We start from the raw sequence: 27,251 nt of genomic DNA on the forward strand, positions 1-27,251 counted from the left end.
ATTATCCCACTGATTGGGAAATATGGTACCCAGGAAAGATATGGACCAGGAAGCCACTCCTGCTATGTCACCTTTCCATTTGGCTTCCACTGGAAATAGAAAATAAGCTCTAAAGGGAATTAAGTTAGAATTATGAGACCACGGCTGTATAAAATACAGTGGGCTGTATAAAAATACAGTTAATGAAACAATTCACTAAGTTAAAATAGCCATAGGTGCTGCAACATAAAAGTTCAAGATTTTGGAGCCACACTGATATGAAAAACCATGGTCAAGAAGATGTGACTCTGTACCAAGAGTGGATTTGAGGAGTGGCTATGACCTCAAGGCAGGGGTTTTAAAACCAGAGATATATTCAATAGAAACTGAGAAACATTAGGCAAAAGATAAGTAAAGGAAACTTCTAAACTGGATCTGTGGTTTGATTATTTAAGCCCTGTGCAACTTCTATACTTTATCAAGCTTGTTGCTACTTAACAGAGTCAAAACATAGAAGGGTTGACAGCCATTTTATGTCCTCTCTCCTCCTCCATCCTTACCTGGTTGAGCACCATTACGCCAAGACTTAGACCTTTCTGAGGCTACTCAATCTCTAGATCCTCTGTTGTTAGAAATATCTATTCCCCCTGACATTAATTGGTCCCAATTCTTCTGAAGCAAACACAAGTCCAAAACTAAGCCCATAAGACAAATATTTGAAATATTTGAAAACAGCTGTGGTGTGCCCACTGAGCCTTCTGTTCTCCAGTCTAAATTAAGTTCCTTCCACAAGTTCACATATAAAATGACTTCTGGTCTTTTCATCCTCTCAGTGATCCAGCCCTGAGTGAGTTCCACTCTAATTCTTTCATAGCGCAGCACTAGAACGTTTGGTCCAGGTGCCCTGTCTTCAGTCAAAAGTAGAGAAAAATGATTATCTTCCTCCTATTACTCTACTACAAACACAGGCCAAAGCTTAGGACAAGCACACTGACTTCCTGACTTACTTTGTGGTGAGGCCAGCTCTCCCTCATCTGTGTCATGCACTTTATTTTCCAAACCCAGAACGGGACCTTCCACTCATCCTTATTAAATTTCCCTGTTAAATCCAGGCCATCCTTCTAGCCTCCCAAGATCGTCTGTAGCCCTATTCTGTCACCTGGCAGATCTGCTGGGCCTCCAGACTTTTATTTCTGGCAAGAGGGAGAATGATATCTAATTCTTCATACTCCTCATAGTTAAGGGACAAACTTGACACATGGGTCTCCTCCACTTGCCTTTTGATAATGTTGGGCTGGATGCCTCGTCTGGTTCCCTACCTCACGTGAGAAGAGACATATGCATTGGCTTCAACATAATACCACCACATCCCTCCCCATCCTCAGGTCATTATTCCAGAGACCATTTTGGCTCCCTTTTTTGGATATATGTCTACTAAAATAAAGACTTGCTGGCCACCTATTTTGCCACAGCAATACCACTTTTTGTCCTTATGCTTCACAGACTGGCCCTTTGTTCACCTCCATATCCAAGTTGACTTAGAACATGGAGCATATACAGTCAAACCTTTATGAAATACTGAAAAGAAAATTTTAACCAAATGAGAGAGAACAATAAAGAGGCTGGAGTATAAAGAGAGAAAAAAGAAAAGGAGAGGATTATGATCTTCTTTTGCTAAAAAATTCATTATTATTATTATTATTAAGACAGAGTTTTGATCTTGTTGCCCAGGCTGGAGTGCACTGGCGTGATCTTGGCTCACTGCAACCTCCACCTCCCAGGTTCAAGCAATTCTCCTGCCTCAGCCTCCCGAGTAGCTGGGATTACAGGCATGTGCCACCACACCTGGCTAATTCTGTATTTTTAGTAGAGACGGGGGTTTCTCCATGTTGGTCAGGCTGGTCTCAAACTCCCGACTTCAGGTGACCCACCTGCCTCGGCCTCCCAAAGTGCTGGGATTACAGGCATAACCCACTGCACCTGGCCCCATCATATTATTAAGGTACAACTCAACTGCTCCTACCTCTTGAACCCTTCCCAAATGCACCCCCATCACTATAATTAATTGATTTCTCCTCAATGTTTCCATACCATTTTGATTACACTCCTAATTTTTGATTTATATCAAGCATCAGCAAATTTGCAGGGAAGAGCCAGATAATAAGTATGTTAGGCTTTGCAGAACATGCAGCCTCTGTTGCAACTCTTCAACTCTTCCATTTTAGCATGAAAGTAACCATATGTAATATACAAATCAATGGACATGGTTATATTCCAATAACACGTTACTTACAAAAACACGTGGCAGGCTAGATTTGGTTCATGGGTCATAGTTTGCCAACCACTATTTTACATGATGATTATTTATTAATGTGTTATCTCCCACCAAGTCTGTAAGTTCTTCAACAGCATATCACATTCATCTTTGAATCCTCCGTAATTCACACTTAGTAAGGGACTGATACATGTTTGTAGAATATATAAATTGTCAGTCGCTATCAGAAGGAACATTGTCCTGTGCCTTGCTGGAGTCCAGGCTAACTATTACTACCATATATCTCTCATCTATAGTCAGAGATCTTATCAAAAAGAAGACAAGATTCACTTGCCATGAACTCTTACTGAATCCTAGTGATCCCTACTTTAACTTCTGAACTAACTTCAGAATCCTACTTGAAATCAACACCAAGATCACAGGCAGGGATTTTGTGAGCTCCATCTTCTGCCCCACCCCTCTATGTGACTGTTGAAAAATGTGTACATTTTCCCACCTCTAGTTTTCTGGTACTTCTTCCTTTTTCATAATTCCTGATCAATTATGAGCATCAGCTCAGGAAACTCAAAGGGAAGTGCTTCTACAGCCCTGAATTTAACAGTCACTTCAGAAAGCCAGCAGTCAAGCCAGGCTCAGTGGCTCATGCCTGTAATCCCAGCAATTTGAGAGGCTGAGACAGAAGGATTCCTTGAGGCCAGGAGTTCAAGACCAGCCTTGGCAACATAGTGAGACCATGTCTCTACCAAAAAATAAATAAAAATTAGCTGAACATGGTGGTACACACCTGTAGTCCCAGCTACTCAGACGACTGAGGTGGAAGGATCACTTGAGACCAGGAGGTTGAGGCTGTAGTAAGCTATGATCAAGCCACTGTACTCCAGATTGGTTGATAGGAAAAAAAAAAAAAAGAAAAAGCTAGAAATCCTCTTGTAATACCACCTCCTAGCCCCAGTCCCCAGTACTCTTTACCACTGTCTATTTCATCTTTTGACACAAAAAACATACTGTATGACACACACACACACAAAAATATGGATGGAAAAGATTTTATTTATTTATTTTATTTTTTGCTGAAGAGTCAACATTATGCTAACTTTTATTTGCTTTGAATGTGGCTTTTAAAAAATTATTGTCGCCAGGTGCAGTGGCTCACGCCTGTAATCCTAGCACTTTGGGAGGCCAAGGCAGGTGGATCACTTGAGGTCAGGAGTTTGAAACCAGCCTGGCCAATATGGTGAAACCCCATCTCTACTAAAAATACAAAAAAATTAGCCAAGCGTGGTGGTGGGCGCCTGTAATCCCAGCTACTTGGGAGGCTGAGGCAGAAGAATTGCTTGAACATGGGAGGCAGAGGTCGTAGTGAACTGAGATCACACCATTGCACTCCAGCCTGGGCAACAGAGCAAGACTCCATCTCAAAAAAAAAAAAAAAAAAAAAGAATCTGAACTCTTTGTTTCTTTAGGTCTCTCCATTTGTTTATTCAGATGGTTAGCAATAGGACAATCATAGATTGGCTCCAGAATTATAGAAGGACCTTAGGGATGGTGGAAATCTGACTGAAACAAAAGCTTGGTCTTGCTTTTAGGTGGTAATAATATTAAGCAAGTATCTTTTGCCTAAGTTATATGTATGTTACAGACAAATTAAAATAGATTAATAAGTTTGCTTTCACTCTTTAAATGAGATTAATAAGATACCTATTATTCATATCAATAAAAATATATTCTTACTCTTCCTATTATTAGGGCTTGGTAGAGGGCTAATGGAGATTAGTAAGGGGAAAAAGCTAAAGCTTTCCAAGCCTTAGCACCACCTTTTCAGAGCTACAACTGAATTTTTGTGAGCTTCCCCCACCACCTGGGTCATCTTCCCTCTCTTGGTATCATGCCATTGAAATGACACGTCTTTCATTTCTCAACTTTTTGACACCTTTAGCACAGTCTGATTGTGCTTTCCCTCACTGGTAATCATGAACTCTTTCCCAGTGGAAGCCTGTTCCTCCTGCTGTTCTCTATTTTTCCTGTAGCATTAACCAATACACCCTTCATGGTTAGAATTAGAACCAGTGGCAGTTTCCTTTTGACTTTCTCTTCTCTTCAGTAGAGAAAAAATATCTCGTTAAAAATGTTGAAGATGCTCTGCTTTTAGCCAAAAGTAACTTTAGAAGACACCAAGAGAATCAATGATCCCCTTACAACTATGCCTTGGGCTATGATAATGACCAAGATGTTTTCATAACCTTAAAGGAATATCCACTTGTAAAAGTATCCATGTCTAAACTAGTACTGACAAAAAGTCACGAGAAGTGGGTGAACATAATGAGCATATTTTATAAAACAATCTGTTGCACACTCCGGAATAGCACATTTCTCAACTAAACCTGTCAGACACTGTGCTAGGCCTCAGGGCAGCCAGCTCTGAGCTGCCTCAAGTGTGCATTCTCCATGCTCCATCAGGGTCCAAGACAAACTTCTAGTTCTTCTTCTTCTTCATTATTGCTATCATTGTCTTCATCATCTTCGACATTGGACCCATGGCTGACAACAAGGCCTGTGTGGAGGACCTGGGAGCTCCCCCATTTGGACCCCCACTTTGTGGCTCTGCACACCAAGGAGCCCCCTCCCAGGCCACACCAAGGAGCCCCCTCCCAGGCAGGAAGGGGAAGTCAGGTGAGCAGGGCTTGTTAGATTGTGGTTATTTAATAAATGTTTTTTGTCATGAAGTCTAAAAAAAAATTATGCTCATTCATTTGCTTTCTTAAAAACATCATCTAACTTTAAGTATATTCATATCTATATAGATATAAAACATAGTGATATTATTCAGACTCTCCTCTGAACAAGCATAAATGTGATTCGCTTTTCCCCTATGTCCTAAAATTGAATTCTAGTTCAGTAAGTCTTGGGAATACTTCTGAGAAAAACAGGTTCTTCATTTAGTGGTGACCTTGATACTTTTGTAAGAGCCTGTCACTAAGGCATCTTAAATCCTACTGTAGAAATTCAAGGCCAATGATTCATCAAAGATCTCCTTTCTCTTCTAAAGTCATAACATATGCCAAGGAGAAGAAAACACCATGCTTGTGGTAGAAGTTTCCAATATATATCATGCATGCATGTGCACACACACACAGTGAACAGGACTTTAGTTACACACATTCTTGTGTAGTCCATTCCCAAGATGATTTTGGACTAGTCTTTATAGCCAATAGAATGAGATAGGAATAATTCATGATGCCTTCTGAGGCTAGGTCATAAGAAGGCTCACTGCTTCTGCCTTGCTCTCATAGAACACTTGCTCTGAGAAAAATCAGCCACTATGTTAAAAAAAAAAATCCAATTATACCGAGACCCTTGTTCTATGAGGAATATCAAGATAATGATGCAGAGAGACTGCGTGGAAAAAAGATGGAACCTGGCCAGGCTGAAGCTATTCCAGATACCCCAGCCCATATGCGAGATGTATGAGAAAATAAACCCTCTTGGGGGTAGATCTTCTAGCCCTGGTGAGTCTCCAGATGGCTACCACCCCAACCACCATCTGACTGCAAGTAAGGACCACAAGCTGAATCTAGAACTGTATCATACCATAAAAAACTGTTGTTTTAAGCTACTAAGTTTTGGGGTGCCTTGTGCAGCAATACATAACAAAAACAATGTTTTGTGTACTTACATTAGATGCCCACGTTTCCATAAACCTTAAAGGTATTTCAAGGTTCATTTCAAGGTTCTCTTCCGAAAATGTCATTTTTTCCTATAGAAAATCATCAGAAATGAGTATGTTCCAGAAAATTTGGTGCTCATTTCCCAGCTGAACCTGTCAAGTATTTGTTCAGCCTACTCTGTTCCTGCCTGTCCACATTACCAGGAAATCAATAAATATAACTTTTCTCTTCATTCCAGGCCAGTGGCAGGTAGCTGACAAATGACTGGGATTCTTCCTTGTTGGCATGTGCTTTTCTTCCATATACCCAGCCCCTCTCTGTGGGTCACCAACACACCAATCAGGAATCTCCAGGAGTGGTAGAAAGTTATCTTCTCTGTCACATCCTCTGTTTCCAGACCAACGGGTACTGGTGTGGATTCTTCCCACCTTAGCATAACCACCTCCTAGCACTTCTCACCAAACCTCTTCATTTTGACCTCAAGTAGACATCAGGTTAGGGAGTGTCCTCAATACTAGATTTCATTTCAAGCAAGAAGACAAATACTCCTTTTGATCCCCTCAACCTCTATTCTTCTCGAGGGAGTCTGAGCCCTTTTCTAAGTTTTCATCCCTCATGAGATCCCCTTGGTTAGTGGTGGCAAGCTCTCTTCCCTTCAACTATCCCTAACCAATTCTGACAGCTGCTACTCAGCTCTGTCTCACACAATCCCATGATGCTTCCTTCTCTTTCTGACGTGGACTTCCCTTCCCTACCACAGATCAGTTTGTATCCTTGATCACTTGCTCAAGTCCCAGTCTGACTTTCCTGAGTCAATATTATTGTCATCTTTCTACCTACCTGAGCCCTTTGGGGCCCATTGAAGGCAGGGCCACAAAGGGAAGAATCTCCCCTTCTCCAAGACTATAACCCTTGCTCAACTCCTGCCACTTCCATGTCTGACCCAAGTCCCCTATTCTCCAGGTCTCTGCTTTCAGCAGACACTCATCCTCACTCAGCAGGATAGTTCTCCCTTGGCTTAAATCCTGGCTCAAATCCCTTTGGGAGCTATGCTGATGGAGCAAGGTACAAGAGAGTGGCAGAGCCTCAGTACCAGTCATTCCATCTCATCAGCCATCACCCACCCCCAAACAGGCTTATCTGATCCAGGGGACTTTAAAAGGAAAGAAACAATATGAAAAATATTTTACATGAATATGTATAGCACTTATCACTCCTTAACTTGGATATCACATATTTACATATAAAATAAATACTTATATTTATCTTGCTTATCATCTATCCCCCTTAATTAGAATGCATCTTTCATGAAGGCACATCTTTTTGTTTGTTTTATTCGCTTCTGTTTCCCAAGTGTTGAGAAGAGTACCTAACACAAGAGGTGCTCCATAAACATTTGGTGAATAAATTAATGAATAAATATTCACAGTCCAATCAGGAAGCCTCGGTTTCCTGTGGGTTCACAAATGCCCAATTTATATATTAAGGTCTTTTGTTTCAATCAAGAGAAACCACCTCTGGCTTGGTTAGCAAAGTAGAATTTATTAAGATGTTACCATGGGGCTCCCGGAATTGTCAAATGTAGGAGAAACAGACTTGAAAAACAATTGTCACTTAGATGGTCGGACAATGAAAGTGATAGGAACAATCTGATCAGACTGGAAATTAGGAACTCCAAACTTTTTCAGTGTTTGTTCTTCTACTCAACAGTCAAACTTCAGAAAGGGACATTCGTTTGGCTGTGTTGGATCAGGGGCTAGCCCCCCAGACAAAGAAGGATGGTACCAAACTGTAAACAATGGGGAAGGGGTTCCTTCCCCAAAGAACTTTTTAGGAAGACTAAATTAATTCTGAACAGCCAAATATAAAAATTATCCAATAAAAACTCAGACAATTAACTTAGGTTTCACAACTTCCATGCCCTCACCAACTCTTAAACTGCTTTCCCTCTAAGAAGAGAATTTTCATGTATGTTCTTCTAGTACTGAATGTTTAGATAGGCAAAGTTAAATTGTATTAGAAACTAAATTAAAACAATGTAGAAAGATGCTTTAAATACAGTTTCAATAAACTTTAGGAGTCAATACTATAAAGACTTGAAATATATCGACTCAAGAAAACACAGTTAGAACCTTCTCTAGTGGCCAATCGCAACTTTGGGCTGCTTTGATTTACAACATTGGCCACTGCAGCCTAGCCATTTAATCTTATAATCAACATCAATCACCAATTTTTATTACAACATTTTGCAGGCTGAGCAAAAAATATTTCTCTTGAGGAAAAATTAGGAACCCCAAAGTAACTCTTGCAAAAAAACTCTGTTGGCCATAACTTGCTGTGCTACACTGAACTCACAGCAATTCATTCTGTAAGTGCCACAGAAGCTAAAAGCAACTGTATAATTTTTTTAAATAAAGGAAATATCCAAAGAGATTCATATAACATAATGGCTATCTGGTGACTGAGTAAAGATTTTTAGTGGTTCAATGACAACATGTACTTTCACTTATGCCTCCAATGGTTGTCATCCAAAAGATATTAAGTGTGTCCAAATATCCTTCAAGACAGATCATAACTCACCATTAAAATGATGCAAGGCCCTATTAGGTTGACAGGCAGACTTCCTGATTGGTTCAAGGTGCTCATCCCTGAGCTTGTGCTCAATAGTGAAAAGTAATGGCCAAACAGAAGACACTACGCAGAATGGCTAATTGCCAGATATACCACCAATAAATCAGCTGGACCCATTAATATGTAATGGAGCTCAATTTACTGTTAATTCAGATACTCCCAGCAAACCCAGGGAGCTCTTTAAAAGTAACTGCAGTAATAATTTCCCTTTATGTAAGTCAAATAAAATTAGCATTTCATCCTAGAGTTGTATTCTGTGGAAATAATCATAATAAATTATTTAAATATTTCTCAGTACAGGTTCCAGGATTCCAGAGTCATAGTTTCACTATTCCAGCTTGGCTATCAATGTACTATGCAGCTTGTCTCTGGTTTCCCATGTTTCACAAAAGCCCAAAATATTCCACCTAAAATATGTAAGTCACAATTTGATCACTACTGCCTATAATAACAAAATATAGTGTTTCCTCTGACAATCTCTACATGCTTATTTGATTTTCCAGATCTTACCAGAAATGGCACATATTGAAACAAAAAGGATATAGATAAGTATTCAGTAAGGAATCCAAAAGTTTGCTATTAAGCATTGTGAAGTGCAAGATAGCATTCTCCCTTAACCTTGCAGCTTTTCCTCTGAGAGCGTACTCCACCTACCAGGTGGAAGAAATAATGAGATACGGTCTCTCCCAGGGGACTAAAATACCCAAAACCAATCTGAACATTTGCAACGACACTAGTCAAAAATACAGTGAAAATAATGTTTGTGTCTCCTTTGCATCTTCTCCTTCCCAAAAATTACTGGAACTTTTTATCTCAAGCAAAGAACTTCAGTGTCAACACTTAAAAATATCCCAGCTTCCCTTCCACAGTTGTTCTGGGGAACAAATGAGATGATGTATACGACAGCACTCTGTAGAACAGCAAAATCTCATACGCATGCTGGACATGTGTTGGGTATTATTATTAACACAATTTAGAAATAATAATATGTACTTAAACTCTCCATATAAATAGCCCCCTGTGGTCTATTAATCCAAGTCCTGTTTGTAGCCTGCTACTTATATATGTGGATATCCTCTGAGGGCTATTCCAGACCAAATGCATACATTTAAAAATATATAATCGCTTTCAAATTACAAATTATTTTTCAGAAGAACACTATGGCTATTAGAATGGATAAACATTTCTAAACAACAATATATGCTTTTTAAAAATGTATAAAGAAATGTTATACAGTGACTGTTCTGTGGGTCAATGGGCCAAGCTGATATATACAACAGGTTGAGCTATCAGAATCTTTTTCTCTCCAGCTAGTCCAGCGGGCATCTGCCAAGTTCTTATTTCCCCAGATCTGAATCCTATAAGCTGGTTATGCCCTCCCCTACCAATATGAACCACATGGATAACTCAATCAATAAACTCAGTGCCTGGGAAGAAACTGGGATCCAGGCAACATGAATTCCTAGCACACAAACCAAAAGAATTCCTGTTGGTCTTAATGTTGCTTTCAGTGTAGTGATTTTTAAAAATAAATATATAAAAATTTTCTCATTTTTTCTTTAGTAGTAGAAATCCATGTTTTTAAAAAAGGATCAGGACCTTTTCTTCAAATTAATAACTAGCTTATGATGTGCATAAATTTGCTTAATTGAGTTCAAAAGGCTCAAAGTTCCCACTGTAAGCTCTTAGAGGTGGAGGTTTTCAACCAGGGATAAATCTTAATTCTCCACAAAGCCTAGTGAAGAATGCAAGTTCCCAGCTTTGAGAAAGAACCACCACCAAAGAACACGGGTCATTGTATGTGCTCAGCACACCCAGTATCTTCCAAAACACCAGCTCTGTTCATGACCACACAAAACCTTAGGAAGGCACAACAGGCAGATAGTGACAACAGCACAGATGTTGCCAGGTCCCCCCAGTGTATCTGTTCTGTCAACCTAAAATGATCAAAATGGTCAGAATCTCATTTTAAAAGAGTTTATTCAAATGGAAAGTTTGAGGATGAGCCTCCTGGGAAGCACAGATCCCAAAGAAGTCAGTATTGTGAAGTGTAGAAGTTTGCAACTGCTTATATAAAGTATAGGGAAGCTTGACAGAATTTCAATACCCTTCTATGTCAGGCTTAATGCATAGTTTCAATGATCTGATTAGTCAAGGTGGTCTTTTTTTCTTTCAGAAGAGGTATATTAAACATTCCGTATGAAGATGGGTACAATCATCGGTTCTTGGGCACCATATGGTCTGAGTTAGGTATAGGACAATAAAAAAGGCAGTTAAACTGGAACAAGGATCAGTGATTAGAAGGGGTAGAAGGTCTGGTCTCTGGTCTCTCCTAGTCATTTTAGAACAAGAACAATAAAGAAGAGAGCTAATCTATAATCTCAGAAGCAGAACTGCAAGCATGCTATGTGGTTCAGTCTCCAGGGCTTAACTTCCGTTGGCATAATAAATTTAGAGGGCCCTGAAATTTTATTTTCATTTACAGTTCCATGCCTGTCACACTATACATCATGCATTTACAACACTGAGCCAGGGAAGCTCACCAGTGACACAAAAATAAAGAGCTGCAATTTGCATGGTTTTTTCCATCGGAAGCAGTATTTCCCCAAGGGGTGGAAAATGTACCATAATTTTAAAACCATGGAAAAACTTTAAAACAAAATTCATACTTATATATTTATTTCCATGGACATTTAAGAAACATAACTAGCATATCAAACCCATATGATTATTATTAGTTAAAATGTAACCAAGTTTTTTAAGATCTGTTAATTTAAATTTGAATTTTAAACAAGAATATAAAGGTATGTAGATATGATAAAGAAGGTAATGGTTTGCAAATTTCTGAATATTTAGAAATGCCAAAGCCATTTTTGTTACTAAAAATGTATCTATTTTCTAACATTTATAGCTCAGGATTCAGACAGTTTAAATTGAGAAATTCACTGACATATTAACAGTACTGGGGATTTTTTTCTCTTTGGGTTCTGTTGATGGCCTATTCAGTGATAGGCTGAATATAACTAGTAACCCTGATGCTCCTGTATGCTAAGTTGTATCTATAGGCATTTACAGATTTGGAGAAACACTCAAGCCTAAAATTGGGGCCACACACTGAGCAGAATGATAGTTTTAAAAAGTTTTTTTTAAATAAAAAATCATGGGCGCTTGAGACCCTGATGGGCTGTGACCATGAGATCTTGGGCAGGTGCTCTGAGCCTCCTCTAGGGCTCATCTGCAAAACAGGAGCCATAATAACACCTACTTCATCAGGTCATGGAGACATGTAAAGGAATGATTTATAAGAAGGAACTTAATGAAAAAACTATAAAGCAACTGTGTGGTTATCATTATATTATAGTATTTATTATGGGGAAGTCCCACAGTTCTCCAAAAGGATAAAAACAACTCCCCATACTGCTCTGTCCCTAATTGTAGGCTGCAGTCAAGCTCAAAACTGGGAGTTCAGGAGCGAGGCAAAAGACTGCAGGGTCAGACTCATATGTCCATGGCACCAGAACTAGCACCTCCAGCCAGCAGGCTGGGATCTGCCCACAGCTCTCCAATATTTACCTAGAGGTCAGCACTCAGCTTCCCAACTGCAACTAAGTCTGTGGGGAAATAAAGCATAGAGCTCTTCCCCAGGAAGAGTGCATAGGGCTGCTGTACAGGATTTGTTACAGCTGGGATTGGTGAGGAAAAGGCCCATTGGAGGGAGTATCTGAGACAGCAGGAGTAGCAAAGGAGACACTGAAAAGTGTGGGAGCTGGAGAAGGGGGCTGTGTCAAGGTCTCAAACCAAATGCCCTCTGGGCTAAGCAGATAATGAAAATGCTAGACAAATGTGGGCCGGTGATGGTGAACTGCTGAGCAAATGCCTTGGTTAAGAGAGGCAACCATTGCCCAGTACCAGCTGCCTGTCAAGTGGAAACTGACTTTTTAAAAGTTGGGAATCTAGGCTTTATGTGAGTTGAAATCTCCCACTTATTAACTAGGAAGTAATCCCCCCTCAAATGTTAAGTTCTCTACAAGCCAAAAGAAACAAGTCTATAGGCCACATGCCATTCTACCAATGCCATATTGTAAGCTCCATTGTACCTACCCAGGAGTTGGGTGGAGAGAAAGCAGATCACAATAAGAAGGCAATAAAATTTTTAGCCATTTTCTAATGCCACTTTAAAAAAAAAAGAGGGATAACTAATATTCAGCTGGGGAACTTTACTCCTTGGAAATCATAGGTGGAGGCTTAGATAAGGGACCATATTGTAATCACCTACCATCCAGAAAAATTTGTGAATAAGAAAGCAAGAATTGCTTCATTGGGTGAAGTAGGTATGATTAAAAGGGTCTCAATAAAATAGTCAATTGAAACAATATATGGTCTCTATGGATGCTGGCCTGAAACCTAAGACATACTACTGTGGGAATGTGGTACCAAAATCCAGCCAGTGCGGTTTGTTAGCACCAATGGAAGGAAGCTGGATGGACATGTTCACTCAGTCCTCCAAACAGAGACAAGACCAAGAAATAGGGCAGGGACTGTAAAAATGATTCATCAAAATCAGTCCTTCTTTCTCAATCACTAAAGCTTTCCAATCTGGCTGTACTAATTCCTTTTTCCAAAGACCATCTGGAGCAAAATCTGCCTCATCCCTTCAGTGTTAAGGCCCTCATTATTCTTGACAGGGGATTTTTTAGTGCCTGAACTCCCAAAGACCAAGCAGGAGTCCCTGTACAAGCCCAACTGAGACAACAGAATAATGCCTGCTTCTACCACCCTTCTACCCATGTCAGCTGCCTGGACGCCTGGGTGACAGTGCCACCAGTCCAAGGGACTGGAGGGAGGAAAGTGCAAGGAGGACATCTGAGTAGAGCTGAGGACAGGAACCGAGACACAGTTCCATGGGGTGTGTTGGCATAGCAATCCCGTCTAGCAGAAACATGGAAACCAAAGGATAATGAAACTGACTTATTGTTCCAATATGTACCATGGGAAGATAAGAACTTTCAAAAATTCATCACCATAATACTGTTAGAAACAGGTTTGTCTGTTCATTTTAACAAACGAGACCTTTATATACTTAAAAGGGAATTTTCACCTTCATTGCGACAGTCCACTGAACAGCCTTCTTTTCTTTTTTCTTTTTTTTGAGACGGAGTCACGCTCTGTCGCCCAGGCTGGAGTGCAGTGGCCTGATCTCTGCTCACTGCAAGCTCCACCTCCCGGGTTCACGCCATTCTCCTGCCTCAGCCTCCCTAACAGCTGGGACCACAGGCACCAGGCACCCGCCACCACGCCTGGCTAATTTTTTGTATTTTTAGTAGAGACGAGGTTTCACCATGTTAGCCAGGATTGTCTCGATCTCCTGACCTCGTGATCTGCCCGCCTCGGCCTCCCAAAGTGCTGGGATTACAGGCATAAGCCACCGCGCCCGGCCTGAACATCCATTTTCACGATAACCAGTGGGGTTGAGTCTTCCATTTCCTGAGGATGTGTTTAGAATTTGGAAACAGGAAGAAGTGATACAGAACCAAGTCTGATGAACTATAAGGTAGATGATCAAGTTGTATCATTCTAATTCAAGTTTTTTAAAGGTATAACAATAAAGTAACTGATGGAGTTTTGATATATGCTTATAAAATTCCTGTTGAAAGCAATTTCAGGAATGCAATTCCTAAAATCTTTCCAAGAATGGTGAATTAGCTGAGTGCCACAATTAATAGTTACTTATGATGTTATTTCAGAATAATGGTAAATATACAGGTAAGCATATTAACATGATATATGTTTTTATACATGTGTGTATATATGTGCACATATATATGCATATACACACACATCCTGTGATTTAATGAACAAGATTATGAATTATGGGTAATGCACATTAGCATTATATATGCATATACATACACACTATATACCTATGCTAAATACACACAGAGTTTTCTCTGTGTATATGTGTGTGTGTGTGTGTGTGTGTGTATCCCCCTATTATTTAGTGGACAGGTTAACCCAAAATAGATAAGCAAAATTTTTACCAATCTAGGCCTTCCTTAACATAAAAGATTTACTGGGCTCAACATTATTTCAGATCATTACTGAAAAACAAAACAATACAAACAAATAAAAAAAAGACTCTGATATGCAAACAAAAATACAATAATAATATAATCAGTTTAAACCATGTAATAATGTTTTTTTCTGAGAAACTGAAGGCATTTTACAGACATCAATATTCCTAAGAGAAAACAGGCCACATCTCTCCCACCAGCGATTCTTGGCTGTTTATGCAATGCTGAGCCATTATCTGATATGTGGAGAATTTTATATTAACCACAAGGAAAAACTGAATCAATATTGTGGCTTAGAATGGACACAGCACTTCTCATCTTCCTAGCACTTTACCAACATTGATGAATTAAGCCTCCCATGGTCCCAGTGAGACAAAAAGAATCATACTCCTTGACCCAGGGAAAGAAACAGAAATCAGGAGTTCAACTCAATTGCCCTCAGCTCAGTGGGAAGTTAGGGTCAGGATGAGTACCGCAGGGAGAACCTGGTGTCTGGAGTCATAAGTCCTACACCCAGAACACTCAAGCCTTCCACTCCCATCCCTCACTCTGTCTTCAGAGAACACTGGTCTTGAAGCTTAGGCGCCCCATTGTCTGAGTCGAGGGGAGAATGTGTTTTCAAGTCAAATATCTATCAATCAAAACACATTGATTTTCTTTAATTATCTCCACAAAGCAGACTTGATTCTGAAAAGCTTATGTGATTTGAAAAATGTATCACCTATTTGTCAGACATGTATAATTTATGAAGGCCCTTTCATTTAAGGTCTGTAGTCCAAAGCAGACAATATGTGAGTTATTAACATGTTATTAGGTAAACCTTATTAAGATGTGCAGACTTTCAACCTCTCATACAAAAGCAAGAGAGATACTACATAAATTTTCACTTGCATTATTAAGCTTAGAAGAGTAGATTTTTTTTTTTTTTTTGAGACAGAGTCTCACTCCTAAACCCAGGCTAAAGTGTGGTGGTGCGATCTTGGCTCACTACAATCTACACCTCCCGGGTTCAAGTGATTCTCGTGCCTCAGCCTCCTGAGTAGCTGGGAATACAGGCATGCACCACTACACTCAGCTAATTTTTGTATCTTTGATAGAGACGGGGTTTCACCACGTTGGCCAGACTGGTCTCAAAACTCCTGACCTTAGGTGATTCTCCCGCCTCAGCTTCCCAAAATGTTGGGATTACAGGCATGAGCCACCATGCCCAGCCAGAAGATTCTGATTCTAATACCACCCTATGAATCCATTCCAAGAAGCTGCCTGGTACAATGAAGCTATCAAAAAATTATACTTAATTTTAAACTCCTTGGTTTAATACAAGCCTGCTTCAGACCAGCTTCTACTTTATCAGAATATGTTGTTGTGATTTCCTTCCCATGCAGTGCTTACCAATACTGACATTAAACTCAGTGAAAATTCTTGGGAATTTCTGTTATCAATGCATGCTCCTGACCTGGAGAACACATTGTCTATTTTACAGACAACTTACTTAAAAATAACTAATAGTACTTCATGAGGCAATAGGCTCTTTACATTAGGAACCACTGATATGAAGTAATATTAAATTTAGATATGTCCAAAGACACATAGTAGAAATTTCTGTGAATCGGATAAGGCAATTACCTTTATACCTATCATTGTCATGTATAGCAAAAATAGAGCAAGGATAAATAAACATGTCACCATTCATAGAAGGGATAGTGGGTGTTAAAGTGTCATCTGGTTCCATTTAATCTGTATAATTCTAATTTCAGGTTAGTTAGTGAGAGTTAACAAATACATATTGATTATATGTTCTAGGAACCATGCCTGACACTGGGAGCCAGCAGAGAGGGAAACTAACACAGATGTACTGGAAGAGTCACCTAGAGCTTAGAGCTAAAGAGGGACTAGGGGTGACAGCAAGCCTGGCAGAGGCCACCAACCTGTGAAGACCCTAACTCCCCTTCTTCCTGCCTCCACGGAAAGAGCGGGGAATGTGGTAGAAAGTCCAACAGGCAGAGGAGGAGGCTGGGGCTGGATGCTTCAGGGCTACAGGCCTCAGAGCAGCCTGGGGTTTTTATTCTGACAACAACAGGAAGCTCGCAGAGGGTTTTAAGAATGGAGGTAGCTGGAGCAGGGAAAGGGACTCGGAAATTCTGAAAAAAAAAATCATTATAAATGAAAGGCCCTTAGATTCCACTCTTTTTTGAAACCTACTCAAATCTGAATTTGAGGTGATGTTTTTAAATTAAAAAGAAAGAAGAGGTCACCTTCCCACAACCACATAAAGTAAAACCAGTCTGACAGGTTGTTTTTCACATGCAATACTACTATATCTCTCTGAGGTTATGAGAAAAAGTGGGGTATGGGAGAGAGAAATTGACTTTTTCCTTATTAAAGATTGCCCATATGGCAAAAATCAGTAAGCAACAATAACAAATATCCTCATGCTCACCACCAAGATTAAGCCAAGATTAACATTTACCATGGTTCTCTTTCCTTTCTCTTCTTTTTTTGAGAAATAAAACATGACAGACATCAATCGATTTCCTGTGCATTTTTCCCCTCCTTCCCTAGAGGTAACCATTATACCAAAATTGTTGTGTATCCTTCCTGCATATTTTATTTTTACTTTTATTTAAAAAGTGTGTATCTATATGTTAACATGTAGTCTCTGTGTTTTATGTGGTATGTAATTGGTTTCATATTGTATGTATAATTCTGCAACTTGCTTTTTTCACTCAACATGTTTTTGAGATATAGTCATATTAATACATGTAGTTCTATTTCATTTCATTTAAATGCTGTAGCAGTATTGTATGGTTATAGCACAATATATTTATCAACTCTCCTATTGTTGAATATTAGGGTATCCCCCACCTTTTCTCTGATTACAAACAATACTGCAGTAAATACCCTTGTGTTTATCTATCTCCTGATGCACAAGTGTGAGAGCTTCCCCAAGGGATAATATTTATGGAAAAGGTTTTAACATATTGGAGGAAAGTAGTCTATTAAATTAAATTAGTATTCTAATTGCTAATCATAACAACAATGACAATGATATTTTTCACATCACAGAGAATAGCAGCACTTTCAGGACACATATTTGAGAACACAGACATATGTCACTTAATGACAGGAACATGTTCTAAGAAACATATCATTAGGTGATTGTGTCATTGTGCAAACATCATAGATTGTACTTACACAAACTCAAATGGTATTCCATGTAGCCTACTCCACATCTAGGCTACACGTAATATTCTATTGCTCCTGCGCTGAAAACCTGTACGGCATGTTACGGTACCGAATACTGTAGGCAATTGTAACACAGCGGTAAGTTTGTGTGTCTAACCATATCTAAACATTAAAAAGGTCTAGTAAAAATACAGAATAAAAGACAAAATATGGTACACCTCTTTAGGGCTGTTACTATGACTGGAGCTTGCAGGACTGGAAGTAGTCCTGGGTGGGTCAGTGAGTGAGTGGTGAGTGAATATAAAAACCCAGGACATAACTGTACACTACTGTAGACTTCATAAACACCATACACTTAGGCTACAATATGTATTTATTTATTTTTATATTCATTTTTAAATTTTTTTCTGTAATGATAAATTAACCTTAGCTTTACTGTAACTTTTTGCTTTATAAACTTTTAAATGCTTTAAATTTTGTGACTTTCATAATAACACAGCTTAAAACACAAGCAACACTCTTCAGCTGTGCAAAAACCATTTTCTTCCTTTATATTCTCATTCTATAAGTGTCTTTTTTTTTTTTTTTTTTTTTTTTTGAGACAGAGTCCTGCTCTGTGGCCCAGGCTGGTGTACAGTGGTGTGATCTCGGCTCACTGCAACCTCTGCCTCCCAGACTCAAGCAATCCTCACACCTCAGTCTCTCAAGTAGCTGGGACTACAGATGTACACCACCATGATTTTTTTTTTATTTTTTGTAGAGACAGGGTTTTGCCATGTTGCGAAACTCCTGGACTCAAGAGATCCACCCATCTCGGCCTCCCAAAGTGCTGGGATTACAGTCATGGGCCACCATGCCTGGCTCGTTTTTTTGTTTGTTTGTTTGTTTTTTAATTTTTAAAACATTTTTGTTAAAAGCTACAACAAAAACACACACATTAGCCTAGGCCTACACAGGATCAGGATCATCAAGACATCACAGGAGACAGTGGTTTTTCAGCTCCATTTTAATCTTATGGCCCCACTGTCACATATGCAGTCTGTCATTAATCGAAACATCGTTATGCAGCACATGATTATATATGAAATCATGTAAGTTGAGATGAAGAAAAATGGGCATGTAGAAATCTACCAGAAGTTGGTCCAGTTTTTTATTTAGTGGCTGAAGTTCTGCAGGGTCTGATTTAAGCTGAAAATCTGGTTGAAAGAGCTGAGTGTTTCTAATTTAAGATACATGTCAAGTAGACCTAAATAGCAAGGGAAAATGAGAATAGATGTACTGACAAAAGAAAATCTTGACAGGTTCAGGTTAGCATCTCACTGAACAAGTTTCCCAAACCCCTGAGGCTCATCCAGCATCAAGAGTTATACAGAATTAGCTGCAGATGGATGAGATTTTCAACATCTAATTAAAAAAAAAAATCTTTTCAAAAACTAACAATTTAGGGCCAGGCTGGAGTCAAGGTTTTCATTCACGTCTTACCGCTGCTTTTTAAAATTATCACTCATTGACAATACTGAAACAGCTATCTTGTCAGAACTTGCCCTTCGGCTAAGAGAACTGAGAATGAAAAATCCTTCTAAACTGAACAGCAGCCCCATGTGAGCAAGTGGCAAGGCTTCAGTGGGAAGAAATTAAGTACAGGATCCATCCCATCCAATGCCAACTAAGGGTAAAGGTCTTAGATCCCACTGCCTGCCTACAAACCTTCTAGAAGCCCTAAGAGGCTCTGCAAATTGAGCCCTCAACATTGTCACTTAGACTTACCAGCACAGCAAGCACTTAGAATCAGAGGAACATAGACACCTTCGATTTGTAAGGAACTTGGAGATCATCTCATATAACCTACCTGTTTCGCAGAAATGGGAGCCTAGCCATAATAAATGTCTTGACCCAGCTCACACAGTGAACTATTTTGGCATACAAAGACTGCAAATTCTCCATTTCATGTTCTTTGTCCTGCATTATATGGCTTATGCATAAAGCCAATACATCATAATTAAAGATATTCATTATTTTTTTCTTTAATTTTTATGCATTGAAGTTGCCAGGTCAGGCGTGGTGGCTCATGCCTGTAATCCCAGCACTTTGGGAGGCCAAGGCAGGTGGATCACCTGAGGTCAGGAGTTCAAGACCAGCTCTACTAAAAATACAAAATTAGCTGGGTGTGGTGGTGCATGCCTATAATCCCAGCTACTCAGGAGGCTGAGGCAGGAGAATGGCTTGAACTCAGGAGGCAGAGGTTGTGGTGAGCCAAGATCATGCCATTGCACTCCAGCCTAGGCAAAAAGACCAAAATTCTGTCTCCAAAAAAAAAAAAAAAGTTGCCAAAATTTTTCAGCAGCTGTACCTTGGGTCTTCATTAGAAAGGTCCTGTGGATGATTATATTAACATTCTCAATCCTGTGCTCTGCCTCTGTGTGAGAAGAGTACACTGCCCCACTGATGTCAGGTTTGAAGATGTGACTTGCTTTGGCCAATGATGTGAGTGGAATTGAAGCATGTCACTTATAAGCAAAAGCTTTTAAAGCCATTTATGTTTCCTTTATCTCTCTTTTCTCCCTCTGCTATAAGATTAGTATGTCCCAAATAGGGACTGTTCCTTCAACCTGGATCCCAGGATAAAGAAGAAACATGGAAAAGAGTTGAGACTGACTCACAGGTGGCATATTGTAAATGAGAAAGAAACCTTTGCTGTTGTGAGCCATTAAGATTTTAGAGTTCTTTGTTATTACAGCAATACCTAGTAAAAGCTGACTGCTACAGTTCCCAGTGAACTGCAATAACAGCAAAAATACTTGATTAGTCATCACAAAGCAACTCCTATAAAATTGTGTGTAAAGAGACCAATCCAACACAGTGTTTTCTAAGATGAAGACAAGCCATAATTCACTCATTTTTTTTATTTGATGTCTTAACTTCCACATCACACAGAACTTTCCTTCTAACCATTGTGTGAAAAGTTGGCTGCAAGATCACTAATAGGTGTTTTTCCCTTATCCTCCTCAAGAACACACATCTCATTTCAAAGGAATCAAGATCTGTGAACATGCAATTGAGATGTTCTGTCTCAACATCTGCTCATAGATATACCTTGCTTCTGGAAAGGAAGCTAGAGAGTTGGAGAAATAGAGAAGGCAAACACACCAAAAGCCAAGACCTCGAGGGCGGAAGGCTCAAGCTATTTTTCTTTATGCCCATCCATGATGGTAGTCACCAATAATCACTGCCTCAGAGGTCAGTGGTCATTGTCTGCATAAATCCAGCAATCAAGTCCATCCTGCTGGGTGGGAGAGGCAGCAGGACTCCCAGCAGAGCAGGCCACTTGTCTCCCTTCCTTCCTAGATGGTAAACAGGACAGTCTCTCATTCAGCTAAGTGCCCACATATGCAAGGTACTGTTAGGGCCAAGGACATATAGAATAAGACAGACAGGGTCCCTGGTCTCAATTTATATTCTAGTGGGTGAGACAGATAAAAATCAAGCAAAATAATACCTAAACATAGATTTTGTGAAAAATGTAAAGTGAAGAAGTTTCTTTAGTAAGAAATTACAGCACAAATTGTTTTTTAGACAGTAAAAAGCTCTCTCAGAGCATGACATTTTAGCTAAGATCTGAAGGATAAGAAGAATTCTGCCATGTAGAGAAAGAGCTGGAAAAAGTATGTTCCAAGCAGTGGGGACAGAAATTGCATAGACTCTGGGCATGAAAGAGCATTACATATTCAGGGAACAGATAGGCTTTTAGGAAAATGAACTTGTGATTGGGGTCCTAAGACCAAACTCAGCATCAGAATAACCAAGACTGAATCAGAGTCATGGAGTAAACTATGGAGAAACAGACTGTCTAAAATGCTAGAAAGCTAGCTGTCACCATGCAGTCCTGCTGGGTTGCATAGGTACACTTGTGGGCATCAGGACGCAGGGACTGGTTAGGTGGCACATGGGGCAGGCTGCGGAGGGGCTGGGGCACCCAGCAGGCTTGGATCCTTGAGTGTTCCCTGCAATAGGCTGCTAGCGGCTTCCTGTTATGTTAAGTTTGCCACCACTGCCTGGAGGGCTCTATAGCAGCCAGGGAGGGAAGAGGGGACCAGTACCATGGTTGGAAGGAGGTGGTGGTGTCAGACATGCAGGGAGCCCTGGATGGAGAGGTGGGGGCAGCTGGGAGTCAGAGAACTGGAGGAGCAATAGCTAGGCCACTTCCACTTGCACCCCTGTCAGCCTAAGTAAAGTGCCCACCTCCTCCCACAGACGCAAGAGGCACGCCTTCCTCCCCCTGGTGCCTAAGCTAGATGTGAGGGTCACATGCCCATGGGGAGCCTGGAGATGCCAAGGTTGTCACCCCCATCAAGAATGCTCAGGCCTGTACACTTGTGCTCTGTGGGGCCATTGTAGACAATGCCACCTCAGAGTCCTTGGGCATGGAGCAGCATGTGGTACAGAGAGCGGCAGATTTTGGCTCTTTTCATCAACATAATTGGTGTCCTACACGTAGGGCCTCAGAGAAGTCTTAACCCCCAAAGGAGTGGCCCAAACTTAGAACTAAGTGTTAGCATGCCTCTCCCACTTGGAAAGACAAAATAGTATGTAGAGATTCACATTGTGAACTTTGTTCAAAGAAACAATGAAGGAACAGGAAAACTGAAAAAAAAAAAAAAAAAAAAACACACCCTTTGAAACACATGGCAGGCTTCAGGCAAAGCCATAAGTCCCCAGAGTGTGAGAAGGGGGAAAACTGCCTCCAGGATACACACCCCTACTGAGAAATCTGGCAATGCAATCCACAGGGGAAGGCCTTAACCCTACTCAGTACTGATTTAGGGAGCAGTAGATAACATAAAAGTAGGAACAGCAGTGGGAAGAGCCTTGTGGGCATCTCCAGTCTCCAGCATGGACTGGGGGAAGCCATTTCTGATTCTAAACACAGAAGACCTCACAGAAGTCTGCTGGCTAACTCAGGCGGCAGTCACAGGTTAAGAGAAGCTCCCAATTAAAATTCACAGTATAATCTCAAGTGGGGACAAACTCCCTTGGCCAGAACCAGGTGGAAAGTGGGAAGTGTGCTACAGTCATGAGTGCAGAAGCTGGGTGCCCCAGCTTTGCAGACAGACTGGGAGGGCCATTGGCATGGCCTGAAAGTCTGTTACTGTCTCTCCTGAAGGCTTATGGCCTGGGGCACTTTTGAGTTTTGAGTGTAGATTACTTGGAACTTAGCTAGCCGCTGCTAATGGAACACTGCAAGTGAGAGACCTGCCTTCCCAAGTGTGTGGAGTTGGATGGGCTTACTCCTTCTGCTACTCACTACACCCCGCACAAGCTCTTCTGTACAGCACAGGCAACTATGCTCCTTCCTAGAACATTACCCCCAGTGACCAGAGAACCACTGTCCTAACCCCCGCATGGGCTGCTGCTTGACCTGCACTTAGGGAACCAGAGGACAGACCTGCCTGACCCAGTCCCCACCTGGCTTTGCCCTTCTACCCATCCTAGTAGCTTAATACAAAGGACAAAAATTTTTAGGGACAAAAACTTTTAGGAGCACTATAGCCCCATCCATCACCTGAGACACCAGAATACCTCCCCTGGGTAACATAAGGCAAACACAAATCCTACTGCTACTACTACAGTTGGTGTTCTTTTGCAAGTGACACCTCCTGGCTGGAGGCTAATAGACACAGTTCATGAGAGTATCTCCAGCTAGAATAACCCTGCAGCCAGGAAGGAGAAAACTTGTGTGTGACCTCAGCTATGACCATTGCCTGCAATACCCTGGATAATCAGGAGGTCCTGAGTCTGCTCAGATGATCAGTTCATTACTGCTACAACTGGCACTTGAGAAAACCAATGCCCTGAGGCTATTTATAACCAAGGACTCTCACAGAGTCTATGTCACTCCCCTGCCACCCCCATCAGACCTGGTGCTGGTACCCACTACTGGGAGACTTGAGGCAGGTCACATCACAAGATCCCTTGCAGACATTCCCCAGCACCAGCCTAGAGTGAGGCAGCCGCACTGGGCGGCTAGACCCAGAAGAGCAGCAGCATTAACAGTAATGTGACTCTCAGGGACTCCTACTCCTAGGGGAAGAGGGAGTGTGCCACAACAAGTGAATACCCCATGGGACAAAAGAATCTGGACAGCAGGCCTTGAGTCTCAGATCTGTCTGCTACTGGAAAGTTTCTTTGATCAGAGGCACAGCTGCAGTGCTGGGCTCTGGGCTCAGAAGTCTACAGCTCTACCCCAACAGTCAGGCAACCCTGGTGCTCATGACGGGTCTTGGAGAAGGGGACTTCTTTCCCCTCATCCACCACTGCAGACACAGCTAGGGCTTCTCCCTTGGGAGTTTGGTATGGGTGCGGCTATAGACAGCCTTTCTGGAACACTTTTCAGGGTGTTCCACAGGTGGAGCTTGCATGAGAGTCAGAGTCACAACTTCTCTCTACTTGGAACATCAACATTACCACAAATGAAAAGAGGTATCTGTGCTCTGAATAGCATTAACACTGGGACGGGAGTGTGTCTGAAAGGTAGACTGCTTTCCTACTGGACTGGCAGAGGATCTGAGGTAGTTCCCACCCTTCCCCATGATAAGACCTCAGTGTATTTCACTAAGAGCTCCCCAAGTCACCTGTGTCAAGGCTAGGACCTCTGCCCACCACTGAGTATTGCATTCACTCACCTACTTTAGCCACAACAGGTTTCTACCCAGGAACACCTCCCTTACTGGCCTGAAGCCTGAACTATTCAACCCAGTAAATAAAAACAGTAAATAAAATACTGGGGAAAAAAACCATAAATACGTGCCCACCATAGAGGGATAAGATAAGCTTCAAGAGACCTCTGCCATTCCAACCCTATAGGAGACAATGAACTTACTCACACACCGAGCACAATGCTGCTACAACCAGCATCTGAGAAAGCCATCGAATGTCTATAATCAAGGAACGCATAAAAAGTCTTCACCCATGAAAGCACCAAGAGCCAAATTAGGCTACAATAAACTATAAATATTAAAGTCGCCTCCTTAAGAGGGAAAAAAGAAATTTTTTAAAAAAAGTAAAATCAAAAATAAATTCATAATAATTAAAAGAAATAGTCTACCCATACGAGAAGGAACTAGAAAAATGATTCTGTTATGATGACAAAACAGGGTTCTATAACACCCATAGAAGATCACACCAGCTCTAAAGCAATGGATCCAAAACAAGATGAAGTCTTTGAAATACCAGATGAAGAATCAAAAGGTTAATTATTAAGCTACTCAAGGAGATATCAGAGAAAGGTGAAAACCAATCTAAAGAAATTTTTAAAACAATTCAAGATATGAATGAAAATTTCTCTAAAAGGACAGACATTTTATAGATAAATCAATCAGAACTTCTGGAAATGAAAGACATATTTAGGAAATTACAAAATGCAGGGGAAAGTGTTAAAAATAGACTAAAACAAGGAGAGGAAAGAAAGTCAGAGCTAGAAGACAAGGCCTTCAAATTAACCCAATCAGATGAAAATAAAGAAAAAAGACACGAATGAAGTCTCCAAGAAATATGGGACTTTGTAAAAAGACCAGACCTAAGAATGATTGGTGCTCCTGAGGGAGAAGAGAAAACAAAAAGTTTTGAAAACTTATTTGAAAGAATAATTGAAAAAAACTTTCCTGGCCTTGCTAGATAGAAATTCAGATATCCAAATACAAGAAGCCCAAAGAACGGGGAGATAAATTTCAAAAAGGACATCACAAAGGCATACTATCATCAAGCTATCTAAAGTAACGTGAAGAAAAGAATTCTAAGAGCAGTGAGCCAAAATAATCAGGTAACCTATAAAGAAAAACCTATTGGAATAACAGCAAACTTCTTAGCAGAAATCTTATAAGCCAGAAGGGACTGAGATCCCATCTTTAGCCTCCTTAAACAGAATAACTGTCAGCCACAAATTTTGCATCCAGCAAAAATAAGTTTCATAGATGAAGGAGAAATAAAGGCATTTTCAAACAAACAAATGCTGAGGGAATTTGTCACTACCACATCAGCCCTACAAGAAATGCAGAAATAAATGAACTTGAAACAAGAAAAATACAAAAAATCAATGAAACAAAAAGTTGATTTTTTGAAAGAATAAACAAAATTGATAGGCCATTAGCTAGATTAACCAATAAAAGAAGAGAGAAGATTCAAATAAAATCAATCAGAAATAAAACTGGAGACATTACAACTGATGCCACAGAAATACAAAAGATCATTTCAGACTACCATAAATAGGTTTATGCACACAAACTAGAAAATCTAGAGGAAATGGATAAATCCTGAAAACATACCACCCTCCTAGAATAAATCAGGAAGAAATAGAAACCCTGAACAGATGAATAACAACTTGTAGGATTGAATTGGTAATAATAATATATAAAAAACTGCCAACAACAACAAAAAAAAATGCAGGACCAGATAAATTCGTAGCTGAATTCCACCAAACATTCAAAGAAGAACTGGTACCAATCCTACTAAAACTATTCCAAAAGATTAAGAAAGAGGGAATTCTCCCTAATTCATTCTATGAAGCTAGTATCATCCTGATACCAAAACCAGGAAAGGACATAACAAAAAAGAAAACTACAGACCAATATCCCTGATGAATATAGATGCAAAAACCCTCAACAAAATACTAGCTAACCAAATCCAACAGCATATCAAAATTATAATACACCATGATCAATTGAGTTTCTTCCCAGGGATGCACAGATAATTTAACATACACAAGTCAATATGTATACATTATGTGATGTGATACATCACATAAACAGAATTAAAAACCAAAACCATGTGATCATCTCAACCGATGCAGAGAAAGCATTCATTAAACTCCAGCATTCCTTTATGATAAAAACCCCCAACAAACTAGGCATAGAAGCGACTTACCTCAAAATAATAAAAGCCATATATGACAAACCCACAGCCAACGCCATATGGAATGGGGAAAAGTTGAAAGAATTCCCCTTGAGAACTGGAACAAGACAAGGATGCCCACTTTCACCATTTATATTCAACATAGTACTGGAAGACCTAGTCAGGGCAATTAGGCAAGAGAAGGAAATAAAGGGCATCTAAATTGAAAAAGAGGAAGTCAAACTAACACTGTTCACTGATAGTATGATTGTATACCCAGAAAACCCTAAAGTCTCCTCCAAAAGACTCCTAGATTTGATAAACAAATTCAGTAAAGTCTCAGGTTAGAAAATCCATGTACACAAATCAGTATCACTGCTATACACCAACAATGACCAAGCTAAGAATCAAATCAAGAACTCAATCCCTTTTACAACATATGCAAACAATAAAATAAAATACCTAGGAATATACTTAACCTAGGAGGTGAAAGATCTCTACAAGGAGAACCTACAAAACACTGCTGAAATAAATCATAGATGACACAAACAAATGGAAATA

The sequence above is a fragment of the Mandrillus leucophaeus genome, unplaced genomic scaffold (genome assembly GCF_000951045.1).
Source record: "Mandrillus leucophaeus isolate KB7577 unplaced genomic scaffold, Mleu.le_1.0 Scaffold710, whole genome shotgun sequence".
In the NCBI taxonomy this organism is placed as follows: Eukaryota; Metazoa; Chordata; class Mammalia; order Primates; family Cercopithecidae; genus Mandrillus; species Mandrillus leucophaeus.